The 16,744-nt window shown below is 44.8% G+C and overlaps 1 protein-coding gene across 28 annotated transcripts in view; it reads right to left on the bottom strand.

Annotated features, from left to right (window-relative positions):
- Positions 1-9,882, bottom strand: part of PRRC2C (proline rich coiled-coil 2C) — a 90,781-nt gene extending 80,899 nt beyond the window's left edge. For all 28 annotated transcript variants that reach the window (XM_084851094.1, XM_084851109.1, XM_084851098.1 and 25 more), the window contains exon 1: positions 9,797-9,882. The gene's annotated coding sequence lies outside the window, so the exon portion shown is untranslated. The remainder of the gene's footprint in view (positions 1-9,796) is intronic.
- Between the last annotated feature and the right edge of the window lie 6,862 nt (positions 9,883-16,744).

Below are 16,744 nucleotides of genomic sequence, written 5' to 3'. Positions count from 1 at the left end.
GGGGGGTGGCATAAGATCCTGGCCCACTGCCATTTGAGCAGTGACGGTGGCAAAGCTTCCCACCATCATGCTGGGGAGGCCTCTGCCTGTGGACCCCCCTCTCTGCCCATAGTGAAGGAGTTTGCATCCACAGCATCTTTTACTCCTCAGCCACCCTCCCAGAGAACATAGGAATGCTCCCTTAGCACGTTAACAGTTTTCAGTGTTTTCATTTTCCGCCCTTAAAATCTACACAATGTAAGGGAAATTCATGCTATTGAGTTGTCATGTCTTGAAATATTTCCAAGTATTCCAATAAAAATAATTTCCAAATGTTTTAACATTTAAAACACACTCTTTAGTGATTTCCCCGCAACCAAATATTTCAGTTCAACTACTTCTGCCTATAGAAAAACTCTTCAGATATTTCTATTATATGAAATATTGTGACATAACACACCTCAGATAAACATGTTAAATTGTACCTCTATAAATCTAGAGCAGTGGAATTTTTTCTGAATAGAAAATCCAATTTAAGGTTTCCAGAAAGCCCACATCACTAGCTAGGATGTTATTGTACCATATCCTTCCATATTCCTTTGTTTGCTACTATATTTCTCTGAGCAAACAACTACTTAAAGACAAACAAACTTTTCACCATTCTGTAATCATAATTGGTACCAAATTATGTTCTAAGAAGTTCACCTTAATTTTTTTAAATGACAATTATGAAGAAAGTGGTCTTCAGGAGGCATCAGACATCTTGGCTTTGCATCATTTAAAAATGTCTTATTTCCATGTCAAAAGTTAATTTGGAGAGTTTGCCAGTGAAATTGGCATTGACTGCTGAGAATTCAGAGAGACTAAATATTCAGATGAAAGTCTGGGCCAGTATCCAATGGGGCACTTATGCCTTTGCTGATTCTCCTGCATCCTGCTTGTGCAATGGCAATATGGCGCTTCTGGAGGCAACCCGAAAGGAGCAGAAACACTTGTTTCTGGAAGAAGGCAGGTCGCCACGCTTGAATAAGGGAGCTCCGCCGACCTGCCTCCTTCCAAAAACAAGTGTTTCTGTTTGTTTCAGGACTTCCTCTAGGAAGTGCTAAATCCACTTTACATGAGAAATGGGTCCCACTTGCACAACAGAATGTGGGACCCACCACTTGCGGATGGGAATTGGCAGGGATGTAAATGCCCCAATATTAACCACAGATGCCAATTTCACTGGCAAAATATCCAAATTAACTTGAGAGAAATTGGACAAATGTAAATTATATAATGCCAACTACTTGTACCTAGCACAGACTTTTCTTGAACATATATCTGTATTCATGCACTCTAGGGTAGGTTCACATACTCCAGGGAAATATTTTTGTTTCTGTGCATGGTGTTCACATGAGACATTTTTCTGGGGTAAGAGCCAAGGTTCAAAACCTTTACACAATTCCAAGCCGTTTTCGATGAAACTGATTATGTAGATCCATTCCAATCAAGTTTCAAGCCTGGTTATGGGACGGAAACAGCCCTGGCTGATGACTTATGCTGGGGAATGGATGCGGGGAGTGCAACCCTGTTGGTTCTTCTGGACCTCTCAGCAGCTTTCAATACCATCGACTATGGTATCCTTCTGGATCGTTTACCTGGATTGGATTTGGGAGGCACAGTTTTAAAGTGGTTCTGGTCCCCCAGAAGGTGGTGCTGGGGGACTTCAGTTCCACCCCATGGCCATTAGCCTGTGGGGTGCTGCAAGGTTCTATCTTGTCCCTCATGCTTTTTAACATCTACATGAAACCGCTAGGGGAAGTCATCAGGAGGTTTGGGCTGAAATGTGATCAGTATGCAGATGATACTCAGCTCTACCTCTCGTTTCCATCTGCACATTGCAGGGAGGCTGTAGAACTCTTGAACCAGTGTCTGGAGGCTGCTTTGGGATGGATGAGGGTGAACAAGCTGAAACTTAATCTAGACAAGAGAGAAGTACTTGGCTGGGAAATCAAGTACTTTGGACGGAGGTTTACAACTGGTCTTAGATGGGGTTGCACTCCCCCTGAAAGACCAAGTGTGCAGTCTGGGAGTCCTCCTGGACTCTGAGCTAACTGGGGAAGCCCAGGTGGCTGCAGTGCCCAGGAGTGCTTTTGACCAGCTTAGGCTGGTACACCAACTGTGGCCCTATCTGGAGAGGACGGACCTTGCCTCAGTTATCCGTGCACTAATGATGTCCAGGCTGGACTACTGTAATGCGCTATACATGGGGCTGACTTTGAAGATGGTTCAGAAACTCCAGCTTGTGTGGAATGCAGGCACTCGAGTATTGGTGGGGGTGAGCTGATTTGATCACATAACACCTATACTGTGCCAGATGTGTTACTAGTGTGTTTCTGAGCCCAATTCAAAGTGCTGGTTTTGACCTTTAAAGCCTTAAATGGTTTGGGGCCAAGTTACTTGAAGGACCACCTTCACCCATATCAGGTGCCCGCACTTTTAAGATCAGAAAGAGAGGTCCTTCTCATTTGCCCACCCATGAGAGCAGTCAGGTGGGTGATCACATGTGAGGGGGGCCTTCTCTGCAGTGGCCCCACACCTTTGGAACAAGCTGCCATCAGAGGTCCACCATGCTTCATCACTGCAGACTTTTAAGAAGGCCTTGAAAACATATTTTACCTTGGCCTTCTCTTGATATGACTGCTGTTGTTGCTGTTACTGCTGTTAACATTGTGGCTGGATTTATTGTTGACTTTTATTGTTGTTTTTATGTTTTTATCACTTTTAATATTTTAACTATTTTTATGTATTTTGTTGCTGTGAGACACCTTGGGAGGGCTTCTGCCCTGAAAGGCAGCCAATAAATGTTTTAAATAAATACAATAAATAAATGTACAGCCACCCATTTGTGGTTGAAATTATTCACTGCAAAGAGGCAAAAGCTGTATGTGGTGTCAGGAGTCAAATGTTGACTGTTAATGGTTCCAAGTGGTATGTAAGCACAAACTAGAGAGACAAATAAATGTTTGTGACTGTCAAGATATGCCAGGTAACAGAACGTTTATATCAGCGATTGCTGAATTATTCATAGTTTGACCAAATCGTAGGAAATGAGAAACAAAATAGATTTCCATTACTTGTGTTTGGAGTACTTAATCAAGGACAGTTGGCACAGTATTTGCGGGGGGGGGGGGGGTTACCATCCGGGGAAGTCAGTTAGTTCCAGGTTAACACATTAGTACTTCCGAGTAAAAAAACTCTTATCAATATATACCACATTGCAATATATTACTGTTTGTTCTATTTCTTTCTGCTGGTACAGAAAACAAGATAGAAAGAGGCAGCAGTCAGTGAGCCTTTAAGCATTTGCCAGGCTGATGACTACTGAGGGATCTGGATCTCCCTATTAAAGAAAGGGAGAGCATCTAGCAGCCTCACTCCATTCCTTGGCTACAGAAGTGCAGGCCAATGCTTACTCTTTCATCTCTCCCACTAGCTGGTGAGGGAGAAAAGACAACCATAGATTGCCTGATCAACTGCAGGCTTTTGTTGCTTGAGCGGATTTTAAAGAGGAAAGCAACAATTTAAGCATTCATGCCCCCATTTGTATTTGATGCAATATGCATGGACCTTGTATTCTGACATTAGCACTCAAGTACTATTGTCACTTTCATACACTAACATCTATATGAACTCTGAAACTGTTCACGAATTGAATCACATTGTTTCCCATCCCTGGGAAAATTCTGGAGCAGATGATAAAGCAATTCAACTATAAGCACCTCGAAAACAATGCAGTGATTACTTGAAGCCAACATGGATTTGTCAAGAACAAAGGTGAATCTGATCTAATTTTTTGATCAAGTAACCTCTCTTGTGGACTGTGGGAATGCTGTAGACATCATATACCTCGACTTCAGCAAAGCTTTCGACAAAGTGCCCCATGATATCCTGATGAGTAAACTAGCTCAAAGTGGGCTAGATGAAACAATGATCCGGTGGATCCACAGTTGGCTACAGAATCAGATTTAAAGAGTGCTTATCAATGGGACCTTCTCCAACTAGGGAGAGGTCACGAGCGGGGTACCACAGGGCTCAGTCCTGGGACTAGTGCTCTTCAACATTTTTATTAATGACTTGGAGGAGGTGGTGCAGGGAATGCTGGCCAAATTTGCAGATGACACAAAATTGGGCAGGATAGCTAATACTTTGGAAAACAGAAACAAAATTCAAAGTGATCTGGATAGACTGGAGGGCAGAAAAAAAACAGAATGACATTTAATAGGGATAAATGCCAAGTTCTGCACCTAAGAAAAGGAAACCAAATGCACAGTTACAAGATGGGGGATACGTGGCTCAACCACACTACAAGCGAGAAGGATCTTGGAATTGTTGTCGATCACAAGCTGAATATGAGCCAACAATGGGATGTGGTTGCAAAAAAGGCCAAATCTATTTGGGGCTGCATTAACAGAAGCATAGCTTCCAATTCCCGGGAACTACTAGTTCCCCTCTACTCAGCACTGGTTGGGCCTCATCTGGAGTACTGTGTCCAGTTCTGGGCACCACACTTTAAGAAGGATGCAGACAAACTGGAGAGGGTTCAGAGGAGGGCAACAAGGATGATCAGGGGACTGGAAACAAAGCCCTATGAAGAGAGACTGAAAGAACTGGGCATGTTTAGCCTTGAGAAGACTGAGGGGAGATAGGATAGCGCTCTTCAAGGACTTGAAAGGTTGTCACAGAGAGGAAGGCCAGGATTTCTTCTCAATCATCCCAGAGTGCAGGACACAGAATAATGGGCTCAAGTTACAGGAAGCCAGATTCCAGCTGAACATCAGGAAAAACTTCCTGACTGTTAGAGAATACGACAATGGAACCAATTACCTAGGGAGGTGGTGGGCTCTCCCACACTGGAGGCCTTCAAGACGAGGCTGGACAGTCATCTGTCAGGGATGATCTGCCTTGGATTCCTGCATTGAGCAGGGGGTTGGACTCAATGGCCTTGTAGGCCCCTTCCAAACCTACTATTCTATGATTCTAAAGCATTGTGAAGACTGAAATCTTGGCTGTGATTCACTGCACATTTCTTGTTAACAGAAATTTAAGCTAAGATTTCTAAATTTAGGAATTCCCCTTCTTTATCTGTTAAGGTAACAATGTTCTTCAACAATTCACGAATGCAGAAGTAAAGCTTAATGCTAAAGCAGAAGAGTACTTGTAACTGGTTGTCTGAAATGTGTACTGATGATAGGATATACACCGGTCTTTTACTCTGGGGCGGGTGCAAGGCAGGGCCCCTTGTGATAGATGACAGTCACAACTTAACAGCCATCCGTGGTTTTTGCCTGGAAAAAGTGGAGTTCCAAGGAGTCGTTTACTGCATTTGGGGGGGGGGGGGGTTGCTGTGGGTTCCCCCTGTGGTTGCAGGCCATTTGTTCCTTCCCCAAACTGACTTCGCATCTTACAATGGGCATGTTGTAGGTCTGCGTAGTGCCTGCGTCACTCTGTAACGCCCCTTTGCTCCCCCCATCCCTTCGCAGCTGCACAGTTACATAGGCACAGAGGAGCGTTTTCATTTATTTAATCACACTTTTGCACATTTTTGCAGCTTCATATCTTTGCAACGGTTGCTTTTGGACTCAGTACCCAAGGGCAGGGGAGAGTCTTGGGGGAGGAATAACATCGCTCTGGGCACCATTTCGGAATGATGGCTAGGCATGTAGTGCTGATGCTTGTGAGTGCGAACCATTGCGAGTCTTAGGCTGGGGTACTAACAAACTGATGGTGCGGATATGAAGGAGCACAAAACACCCAATTTTTTTTAACCTAAAACAGGGTCAGAAAGACACAGCAGAGTCCCTCAAATATAAAACAACCACTGAAGTGTCGCACCCATACACTCATGGGACTGCACAGCTGCACATTTCAGTATAGTGGCAAAAAATGAGAAGGGCACGGTGAGTCTTAGGGAAGCGCGCAGTACACTGCAAGTGTATCGCGGGTCGTATTGACTTGAAGCCGCATTGCTATGCGGTTGCGATGGGATGGGGGGTCAAAGCGATGCCATATAGATGGGGCCCTGGTAAACAAGTTGAGGCAACAAGAAAAATATCTGTACGGTAGTGATTCCACTATAGGGTAATCTAAGTAGAAAAGCATTAGAAGTCATAATGCTACATTCAGAAGTGCAATTCAACAATAAGACATAGTTCTGCTTGCTGCAGTGATGGGGAACCTTTTTCAGTCCAAAGGCCACATTCTTTTTCATAAAACCATCAGGAGGCCACATGCCAGGGGTATGTGCTCCCCCTTTGCAAGAAGGGGTGGGATCACCCTACACCTTCTTTCACACACGCGCCAATTCAAACACATATACTCATACACACACACTCACCATCAGCCAGAAAATGCCACTGCGACTTTTTAAAAGCTTCCACTGGTGACACATCACATCTAATTTTCTCAGGATTAAGTCAAATCTCCTTCAATAAAAGCTAAAATGCATGCAAAATGTGCAGAGGATTCCAGGGAAAATACTTCTTTGAAAATATTCTTATTTAAGTATTCAAGAATGTTGATCAAAAACAGTAGGTCAAAAGGAACTTTGCAGAATCCTCTCTATGTAGGGAAAAGAATGGAGAAACCTCTCCTATGATTGTCATTTAACATGACTACCACCCATTCATGTTAATTGCCTGCATCACCTTGTCAAAGAAAACAAGTGAAGAGAATGAAACTATGTTCTCTTACAGGATGTTCCAATCCTGTAAGAAACAACTGTGTAGGTAATTGAAAGTGGTTTCATACTACAGAGCCCCAAACCAGCTGCTTTAAAGGAAAAAATAATAGAATAAATCTTTCCTTCATATGAACAGAACACAGACCACATTTGGCTACTGGCAGAGGTAGGAAAAAAAAATACCGCGTCACTGACAGCATAATGCAAGGGCTATCTGTGATTGGACAGCATGGCCTGGTTCAGACGTAACAGTAAGATGATTGGAACAAGCAAGCATACTGGTGCATGCTGCTTGATTGCTTTTGCTTGGCTCCTCCTGCCAGTGGAACAACCCCTGGCTTATGATTATGGCTGGTTAGGAGAGGAACAAGCCAGGGATCTCAGTTTGGATGCAACACTAAACAAATCATGGACAGAGGCTTCCTGGTTTAGTTAGCAGCTCCTGCTGGCAGGAGGAGTCAAACAGGAGTGATCAAGCATGCGTGCCCATTCCAGATAAGCCAGAATTCTAAAGTATGGAAGAGGATTGTAAATATTTTTCTTACCATTCTATCTAAACCAGCCCCAAATCCTGCTGTCTCTCTGAGGAGCAAAGAGCCCTGGAAAAAAGTCTGAAGAAATTACTAGTCCATAAGAATTAGTGAACTGCCCACAACACATACGTAGTCATCTGTGGGACATGGAAGAAAAAAAATAACCAACTCTCTTCTATTTTACAGATGTACTCCTGCTTGGACTCTTGGAGGAGTCCACAAACAAGCACATGTTCACAAGCCTGGGAAAAAGCCATTTTCCATCTTAGTGTGTGCTAGCTAAATGGCATGCTTATTCACCCAGTTTTACATTCTTGCAGCACCTCAAAAGCAAAGTAGTTCTCACTCAGTGGACTTTTATACAGAATATAGTACCTGACACAGAATATGGCAGGTCATATAGATCTGAAGATTCATACCTGCTTTTTTTTAAGTTCCTCATGTTTGCGAAGATATTTGAAGACATGAGCTGTGCCTGCAAAGGCCTCTTAAGTTTCAGTTCTCAAAACATGGAATTTCTGTGACTTGCATGACTCCCCCCCAGTCTCTAGTTATTTTCCTCTGACCAAGCATTTACCACAGTTGCCACTTTACTTTTGTCACCACACCTTGCCAAAAAAATAAAATCTCAACTGAAATACTAAATTCAGAATAAAACATAGTAAGAATAAAGCACAGGACTGGTAACACTTTGGCACACTTGACTATACTACACTGAGTTGAATAATTATTCTGAGCACAGAGCTTGCATTTTCTTGGTGTAGTTCTCACTACTTTAATGTGAAATAATTTACAAAGTTTGTATGTAGGTGCCATGGTTCTTAAAATATTTACTGTTTTCAGATGTGCCAAAACTTATTCAAGTCCAACATATTTCAGAAACAAAATTTTCTTTCTCAGGGGCAATTGGAACCTGAAAAAGTGAAGTCCCTGATACTCTCATTTACAGGATCCACATAATGTGATTTAACATAGTACTTTTCATGATGGAGACAGTACCAGCAGCTCTCTTCGGAAGTAACCTCACTGCTGGTGTACTACAAAGAAAAAAATAAGCACAATCAAAAAGCTAAGACTGGAGAGAAGTTTAGGGAAGTCTTTGAAGGGTGTGATCCTATGCAAGTTTAGGCAGAAAAAAAGCCCCACGCTGGCTGGGGAATGCAGACTTAATTGGAAGAACTTTTTTTCTGTCTAAACACGCATATGATTGTTCCATAAGTCTCTGCTAGAGCTAACTATTTCTTTGAACAGTTCTACCCAGTGAGGCGACAGCTCAAGAAGAGAAACCTGCCTTATTTTAGTTAAAAAAAAAAAAAAAAAGCTCGAGTGCTATGAAAATGAGGTAAGAGACAGAAAAATACATTACTACTACCTAAGTACCATAAGGTAGTAATAAAAGGTGGTACATACAACAGTGAAGACATCAAAGCTCCCAAAATAAAATATGTTGACAGTCCTGTCAAGATAACAAGAACATTCCAAACAGAACTTAAGTATCTTTCATTTTACCTGAATTGCACCTGAAGTAGGTGGAATGGTGGCCAACATGATCAATTAATAGAGCATATGTCAGTGATCATATAAGATAGTGGCCTCTTGGTACAATTGGATGCACTCTGTTATCCATATAACAACTGCTCACTCAATAACCATTCATTTAACAGAGACACTGCATTGATGCGACACAAATGAACCTGTCGCTTGTGAATTCTCTCTGCCCTCCCCTCTGTGCACTCTGTTTTAATTGGTTACATCTGAACTGGATGCAATCCTTCATGCATCTTCAAGTGGGCTTTTATCCTACCTGCCAGTACAGTTAGAAGCAAGTCCACTATATTCAATGGGGTCAATCCCCAGCTATAATGATTTTCAGCCTGATCCTTTGCATATTTACCCGGAAGTAAGCCTTGCTGTGGTTGAGGGGGCTTACTCCAAAATTAGGTCTGCATATAGGATTTGCCGCTTTGAGCAACACTACTCTAGGCCGAACTTAGTCACAGAAGCTACTCATTTTCCTCAGAAGGAAGGAATCTGGAGGAAGAGACACGCCGGAAGAGAAAGGGAAAGGCGAGGGTAAAAAGAGTCATCGCGGAGGCTTGAGAATTGGCGGGTGAGGGGGAGAAAGGGGGGTCAGGAAACGGCGCCGGAACCTTCAAAGCGAAAAAGACCGGATGTTAAAAAAATATATAGCGTTTCCAATTCCTTCACTCCCCCACCCGTCTCCTTTTGTCCCTCCTGCTCGCCCGCCAAATCCAGCTAGAAACCAGCATGGGCAGCCGCAGATCCTTTTCCAGCTCGCCCGTTAGGCTCCAAAGCTCAATTCAGGAAGAAGAGGCTGCGGGAAGGCCGGTCCTCTCTCACTCCGCCTCCATCCCCCACCCCGTCGCCCCGCTCGCTCTCGAGTCCGGCCGGGGCCCACCGCCCTCGCCTCAGGCCACCCACCTGCCCGTGATCCGCGCTTCCCGCCGGGGCTTTTAACGGTCACCCGCATCGGCGTTTCGTTCCCCGTTCCCTTCTCCACCGCTATTCCCACATAACACCGCCTTCAGAGCACACTTACCGAGGCCGAACAGACCGCCCGAGTCGCTCCCACACACAGCGGGCCAAGATGGCGGGCGGGTGGCCAAGCCGGCGGCGCCTAACAGCGCCTGACCTCACCACGCACGCAGTGGCCTCGAGCACGTGACTGCTGTGCGCCGTGACCGAGGCTGCCTCCTTCCAACAGGGCCCAAGGCTCGTCCTGACGTCTGAGGCGGACTGAGAGCGCGGAGTGGCACTTGCGCCCCCTGGAGGACTGCGCGGTGTAGCGTGCTTTTATGACCCTGCCAACGGGGAAAGGAGGAGTGTGGCATTTTCAAAAACGTATTTAAAAGAACAAATTACACAAAAGTAGCTGGTCGTAAGAACATAAGAAGAGCCCTGCTGGATCAGACCAAGGGTCTATCTAGTCATGTTCTCCAGCAACTGGTGAACATAGGCTCACTGCCTCTGGTACTGGAGGTAGCACATAGCCATCAGGACTAGTAGCCATCGATAGCCTTTTCCTCCAGGAATTCCCCTCCCATTTTGTTGTTGTTCGGTGGTTCAGTCGTGTCCGACTCTTCGTGACCCCATGGACCACAGCACGCCAGGCCTTCCTGTCCTCCGCTCTCTCCCGGAGTGTGCTGAAGTTCATATTCATTGCATCGGTGATGCTATCTAGCCATCTCATCCTCTGCTGTCCTGTCCCCTTCTCCTTTTGCCTTAAATCCTTCCCAGCATCAGGCTTTTTTCCAGGGAGTTTTCTCTTCGCACCCCCCCCCCCCATTTTAAAGCCATCCAAATTGGTGGCCATCACCACATCCTGTGGTAGTGAATTCCACAGTTTGAACTATGCACTGTATGAAGAAGTACTTCCTTTTGTCTGTCCTGAATCTCCCACCAATCAGCTTCATAGGATGACCCCACAAGGAAATGGCAACCCACTCCAGTATTCTTGCCAAAAAAACCCCATGGAACGTATCACAAGGCTAAAAGATATGACGCCGGAAGATGAGCCCCTCAGGTCGGAAGGTGTCCAATATGCTACTGGGGAAGAGCAGAGGGTATTTCCAAGTAGCGCCAGAAAGAGCGAAGCGGCTGGGCCAAACCCGAAAGGACACTCAGCTGTGGATGTGTCTGGTGGTGAAAAGAAAATCCGATGCTGTAAAGAACAATATTGTTTAGGAACCTGGAATGTCAGATCAATGAATCAAGGTAAGCTGCAGGTGGTCAAACATGAGATGGCAAGATTGAACATCGACATCTTGGGAATCAGCGAACTAAAATGGACAGGCATGGGCGAATTTAATTCAGGTGACCATCATATCTACTATTGTGGGCAAGAATCCCTTAGAAGAAATGGAGTAGCACTCGTAGTCAACAAAAGGGTGGGAAAAGCAGTACTGGGGTACAATCTTAAAAATGACAGAATGATCTCAGTACGAATCCAAGGCAAACCATTCAACATCTCAGTAATTCAAGTCTATGCCCCAACCACTGAGGCTGAAGAAGCTGAGGTTGATCGGTTCTATGAAGACCTACAACACCTTCTAGAACTAACACCAAAAAAAGATGTCCTCTTCATCATAGGGGATTGGAATGCTAAAGTAGGAAATCAAGAAATCACCGGGATAACAGGCAGGCATGGCCTTGGTGTACAAAATGAAGCAGGACAAAAGCTAATAGAGTTTTGCCAAGAGAACATGCTGATCATAGCAAACACTCTTTTCCAACAGCACAAGAGGTGACTCTACACATGGACGTCACCAGATGGTCAATATCGAAATCAGATTGATTATGTCCTTTGCAGCCAAAGATGGAGAAGCTCCATACAGTCAGTCAAAACAAGACCTGGAGCTGACTGTGGCTCAGATCATGAGCTGCTTCTTGCAAAATTTCGGCTGAAATTGAAGAACGTCGGGAAAACCACTAAACCGTTCAGGTATGACCTAAATCATATCCCTGATGAATATACAGTGGAGGTGAGGAATAGATTTCAGGGATTAGACCTGATAGACAGAGTGCCTGAGGAACTATGGACGGAGGTCCGTAACATTGTTCAGGAGGCAGCAACGAAATCCATCCCAAAGAAAAAGAAATGCAAGAAAGCAAAGTGGCTGTCTGATGAGGCTTTACAAGTAGCTCACGAAAGAAGGGAAGCGAAAAGCAAGGGAGAAAGGGGAAGATATACCCAACTGAACGCAGAGTTCCAGAGAATAGCAAGGAGAGACAAGAAGGCCTTCTTAAATGAACAATGCAAAGAAATCGAGGAAAACAACAGAATGGGAAAGACTAGAGATCTCTTCAAGAAAATTGGAGATCTCAAGGGAACGTTTTGTGCAAAGACGGGCATGATAAAGGACAAAGAAGGCAGGGACCTAACAGAAGCAGATGAGATTAAGAAGAGGTGGCAAGAATACACAGAAGAACTATACAGGAAAGATCTGAATGTCCCTGATAGCCATGATAGTGCGGTCACTGAACTTGAGCCGGACATCCTAGAGAGTGAAGTCAAGTGGGCCTTAGGAAGCATTAGTAACAACAAAGCTAGCGGAGATGACAGTATTCCAGCCGAGCTATTTAAAATCCTAAAAGATGATGCTGTTAAAGTGCTGCATTCAATATGTCAACAAATCTGGAACACTCAACAGTGGCCACAAGACTGGAAAAGGTCAGTTTACATTCCAATTCCAAAGAAGGGCAACGCCAAAGAGTGTTCAAACTACCGCACAATTGCGCTCATTTCACATGCCAGCAAGGTGATGCTCAAAATCCTACAAGCTAGGCTTCAGCAGTATGCGAACCGAGAACTACCGGAAGTACAAGCTGGGTTTAGAAGAGGCAGAGGAACTAGAGATCAAATCGCCAACATTCGCTGCATCATGGAGAAAGCAAGAGAATTCCAGAAAAACGTCTATTTCTGCTTCATTGACTACGCTAAAGCCTTTGATTGTGTGGATCACAACAAACTGTGGCAAATTCTTAAAGTGATGGGAGTACCAGACCACCTTACCTGTCTCCTGAGAAACCTGTACGAGGGTCAAGAAGCAACAGTAAGAACCAGACATGGAACAACCGATTGGTTCAAAATTGGGAAAGGAGTACGACAAGGCTGCGTATTGTCACCCTGCTTATTTAACTTATATGCAGAGTACATCATGAGAAATGCCGGGTTGGATGAATCAGAGGTCGGAATTAAGATTGCTGGGAGAATTATCAACAACCTCCGATATGCAGACGATACCACCCTAATGGCAGAAAGCGAAGAGGATCTAAAGAGCCTCTTGTTGAGGGTGAAAGAGGACAGTGCAAAAGCTGGTTTGAAACTCAACATTAAAAAAACGAAGATCATGGCATCTGCCCCCATCACTTCCTGGCATATAGAAGGGGAAGAAATGGAAGCAGTGACAGATTTTACTTTCTTGGGCTCCAAGATCACCGCAGACGGTGACTGTAGCCATGAAATTAAAAGATGCTTGCTCCTGGGGAGGAAAGCTATGGCCAACCTAGACAGCATAGTAAGAAGCAGAGACATCACCTTGCCGACAAAGGTCCGTCTAATCAAAGCTATGGTTTTCCCAGTAGTAATGTATGGCTGTGAGAGCTGGACTATAAGGAAGGCTGAGCGCCGAAGAATTGATGCTTTCGAACTGTGGTGCTGGAGAAGACTCTTACGAGTCCCCTGGACTGCAAGGAGGTCAAATCAGTCCATCCTAAAGGAAATCAACCCTGAGTGCTCATTGGAAGGACAGATAATGAAGCTGAAGCTCCAATATTTTGGCCACCTAATGCGAAGAGAAAACTCCCTGGAAAAGACCCTGATGCTGGGAAAGACTGAAGGCAAAAGGAGAAGGGGACGGCAGAGGATGAGATGGCTAGATAGCATCACGGATGCAATGAATATGAACTTGAGCACGCTCCGGGAGAGAGCGCAGGACAGGAAGGCCTGGCGTGCTATGGTCCATGGGGTCACGAAGAGTCGGACACGACTGAACGACTGAACAACAACAATTATGAGAGAGCGAGAAAAATGTCTCCCTATCCACATTCTCCACACCATGCATAATTTTGTACACCTCTACCATGTTTCCCCTTACCTTCCTTTTTTCCAAGCTAAACAAGCCCAGCTGTTGTAACCTTCCCTCATAGGGGAGATGCTCCAGCCCCTTGATCATTTTAAGGTGCAATCCTGTTTAGACGGAGAAAAGTCCTACAACTCCCAGCATTCCCCAGCCACCATGGGAATGCTGGGAGTTGTAGGACTTTTCTCCATCTAAACATGCACAGGATTGCGCCCTTAGTTGCCCCTTTCCGCATTAAGACCGTTAGGAAAATTCCATAGAGGGACAATTAACAATATCCCCCCCTGCCATGCCTGACTCTTCGCCCCTCGCCCCCTCTCAAAGTAATGACTTTGGAGTTCACCAGAGCTCTTCTTCAGGCTGGATGTTAAGCCAACCTAAACAAACAAATAACCAAAAAAGGGTGGAGGACAGAAAAAGGTGTTGCTAGGCATGAAGAAAAGACTGAAGAAAGTTTCTGGTGGACTTGAAAGCCTGCACACTACTTTGTGATCTTTGGTTGGTCTTAAAAAAACAAAAATTTTTCTTATCCATATAGGGAAAAGCTATGTGCTCTCTCACTCTCACTCTCTCTTTCAAAATAAAACAAACAGGACTTTCCAGTAAAAAGAGATGGAAAGGACACAAATTTAAGATGAAATAAACGGAAGTGTAATGCACACGAATAAAATGTATATGATGTTGTTTGTCCAGTGCACCTATGCAAGTTCATTGGGGTTGCCAGCTCGTGAAAGACAAAATCCTGGTACCAGTGTGGGGCCCTGAGAACACAGCTCAGAGGTCACAAGGGGCCTTGATTAAGAGAGCTGGTTCGCACTACATGACAGCCCACCGTGGCTTAATTTACCTGCAGGGGCTGTGGCATTGTGCTGGGCACCCTTTTTGCATGGTACCTGTGGGCACTCAGCTTGCCATGGCTTGTCGTGTCATGCAAACCTAGGCAGCAGGGGTTGTTTGAGGGTTAGAAAACTCTCAAATAACCCATGGCTTGTTTTAAGGTTATTTGAGGGTTGTCTAACATACACACATAATGTCCAGGGATTTTCCAAAGGAAAATTTAGAAATGTGCAATAGGATGTGATATTTATTTGCCTGTAGTATGCACTACTACATCACACCTGTGATTTTTCCTTGTGTGTGTGTGTATGTGCTTTGTTGTTTAGAGTCACATTTCATGACATTTGGAACCTACACAAAGTGGGAGAAAATCCACAAACCGGAAAATTTGGCAGCATTAATGCAGAAGGAGAAGAAAATACCTTAAGCATGTGGAGAGTTTTGGTCATTGCTGATCTGACTTGTCTCTTCCTGCTTCTGGTAGGCCTAGGGATAACTCCAATGGGTAGCAAGGGGTACAACCCTATGCATATTTAGACAGAAAAGAAGTCCTACAACTCCCAGCATTCCCCCGCCAGCCATGGTGGCAGGGTACTGCTGGGAGTTGTAGGACTTCCTTTCTGTCTAAACATGCATAGGATTGTGCCCTAAAATTCTGCTTTTTCTATGTGCAGTAATTATTGGTCAACCAGGGAAGACCAAAACAAATGGATTCAGAATGAACTAGGAAGTCCTTTTCAAGTCCTTCTCCAGATGGGTGCGTTACCCTACACATTATATTTCTGGCTAGCAGTTGTTGTTGTTGTTGTTCAGTCGTTCAGTCGTGTCCGACTCTTCGTGACCCCGTGGACCATAGCACGCCAGGCCTTCCTGTCCTGCGCTCTCTCCCGGAGCGTGCTCAAGTTCATATTCATTGCACTGGCTAGCAGTACTGTGTCCTAAATATCAGCTGTGACTTCACTCATTGGCTAAGGGCGCAATCCTATTTAGATAGGTGTCCGCCTCCGAACTCGGAAGCGACTGCCTATCCAATACAGGGCAGGAGAAGCACGGAGGGGATTGTTCCCTCTGTGCTCCTCCTGCCCTGCATTTTCAGCTAGACACCTGATTGTGGCTGCCTAGCTGTGGGAGGGCTGAGTGGGGGAGGAGGCTGCTGTACGGCACATTAGATGTGTCGTACAGTCATTTCTGCCCTCCCCGCCCTGGAACCCCTCCTGGAACGCCCCTTTTTGGCTGCTCTGTGCTCCTCTTGTGTGCAACACGGAAGTAGAGGGAGGTTGCTTCCCGGAAAACAAGATATCCTATGGCCATCTAGCCGCTGTCTAGCAGCCATAGGATTGCTTCCTAAATATACTAAAAGGCAGAAGCATGCTCATTTCTCACAAATCAGTGGGACAGAGTTGTGCCTGTATATTTTACCTTGTATCTCAGTTTCTACAAAGGCTAGAAACATGCTTTTTCTTCTTTAAATGAAAGCTGGAGAATCTGGGACAGCTAATGGTGCAAACAGGCACTGAATGTCATGGCTAAAATCTGGGAAACCCCTGGCTGACTGGGCATTATGGCAACCCTAGAATGGTGGGCCCCCCAAAATGGTGGGACTGGGACAGCAACCCTTAGACCCATGCTTTAATCTGGCCATGTCCATGTGCTTACAAATCCTCCACCACCAAGCAATACATCCATATGCGATACTATCATAGATCATCCTTACATAATTCAGACTCCAAATGTGACACTAGTATAAAGCAAGACCTAAAAGTGTATGACTGGTTGGGTGCGGTGGGGGTGGGGTGTTGTTCAAGCTTTTTCAACCAGTCAGGGATGTATATAGAAAGTACGGCCCAAGAAATACTGCTAGAACAGGTTGTTTCTAATGTGGGATTGTAATGCGCATGCACCACTACAACACATATGCACATTTTCCTTATATGCGTGCACATGCTTTGTTGCTTAGACTCACATTCCATAACATTTAGAAGCCTACACAGAATGGCAGAAAATCCTCAGAATGGCGAAAGCACTAATGCAGAAGTGTTATATTCAAGCAAGCTTCACACAAGAGGCAT

Source organism: Heloderma suspectum, chromosome 4, assembly GCF_057233095.1.
Source record: "Heloderma suspectum isolate Gila_16-S chromosome 4, 16-S_ref, whole genome shotgun sequence".
Taxonomy (NCBI): Eukaryota; Metazoa; Chordata; class Lepidosauria; order Squamata; family Helodermatidae; genus Heloderma; species Heloderma suspectum.
The sequence above is the reverse complement of the archived record's forward strand: the minus strand, read 5'-3'. Positions and strand labels throughout refer to the sequence as shown.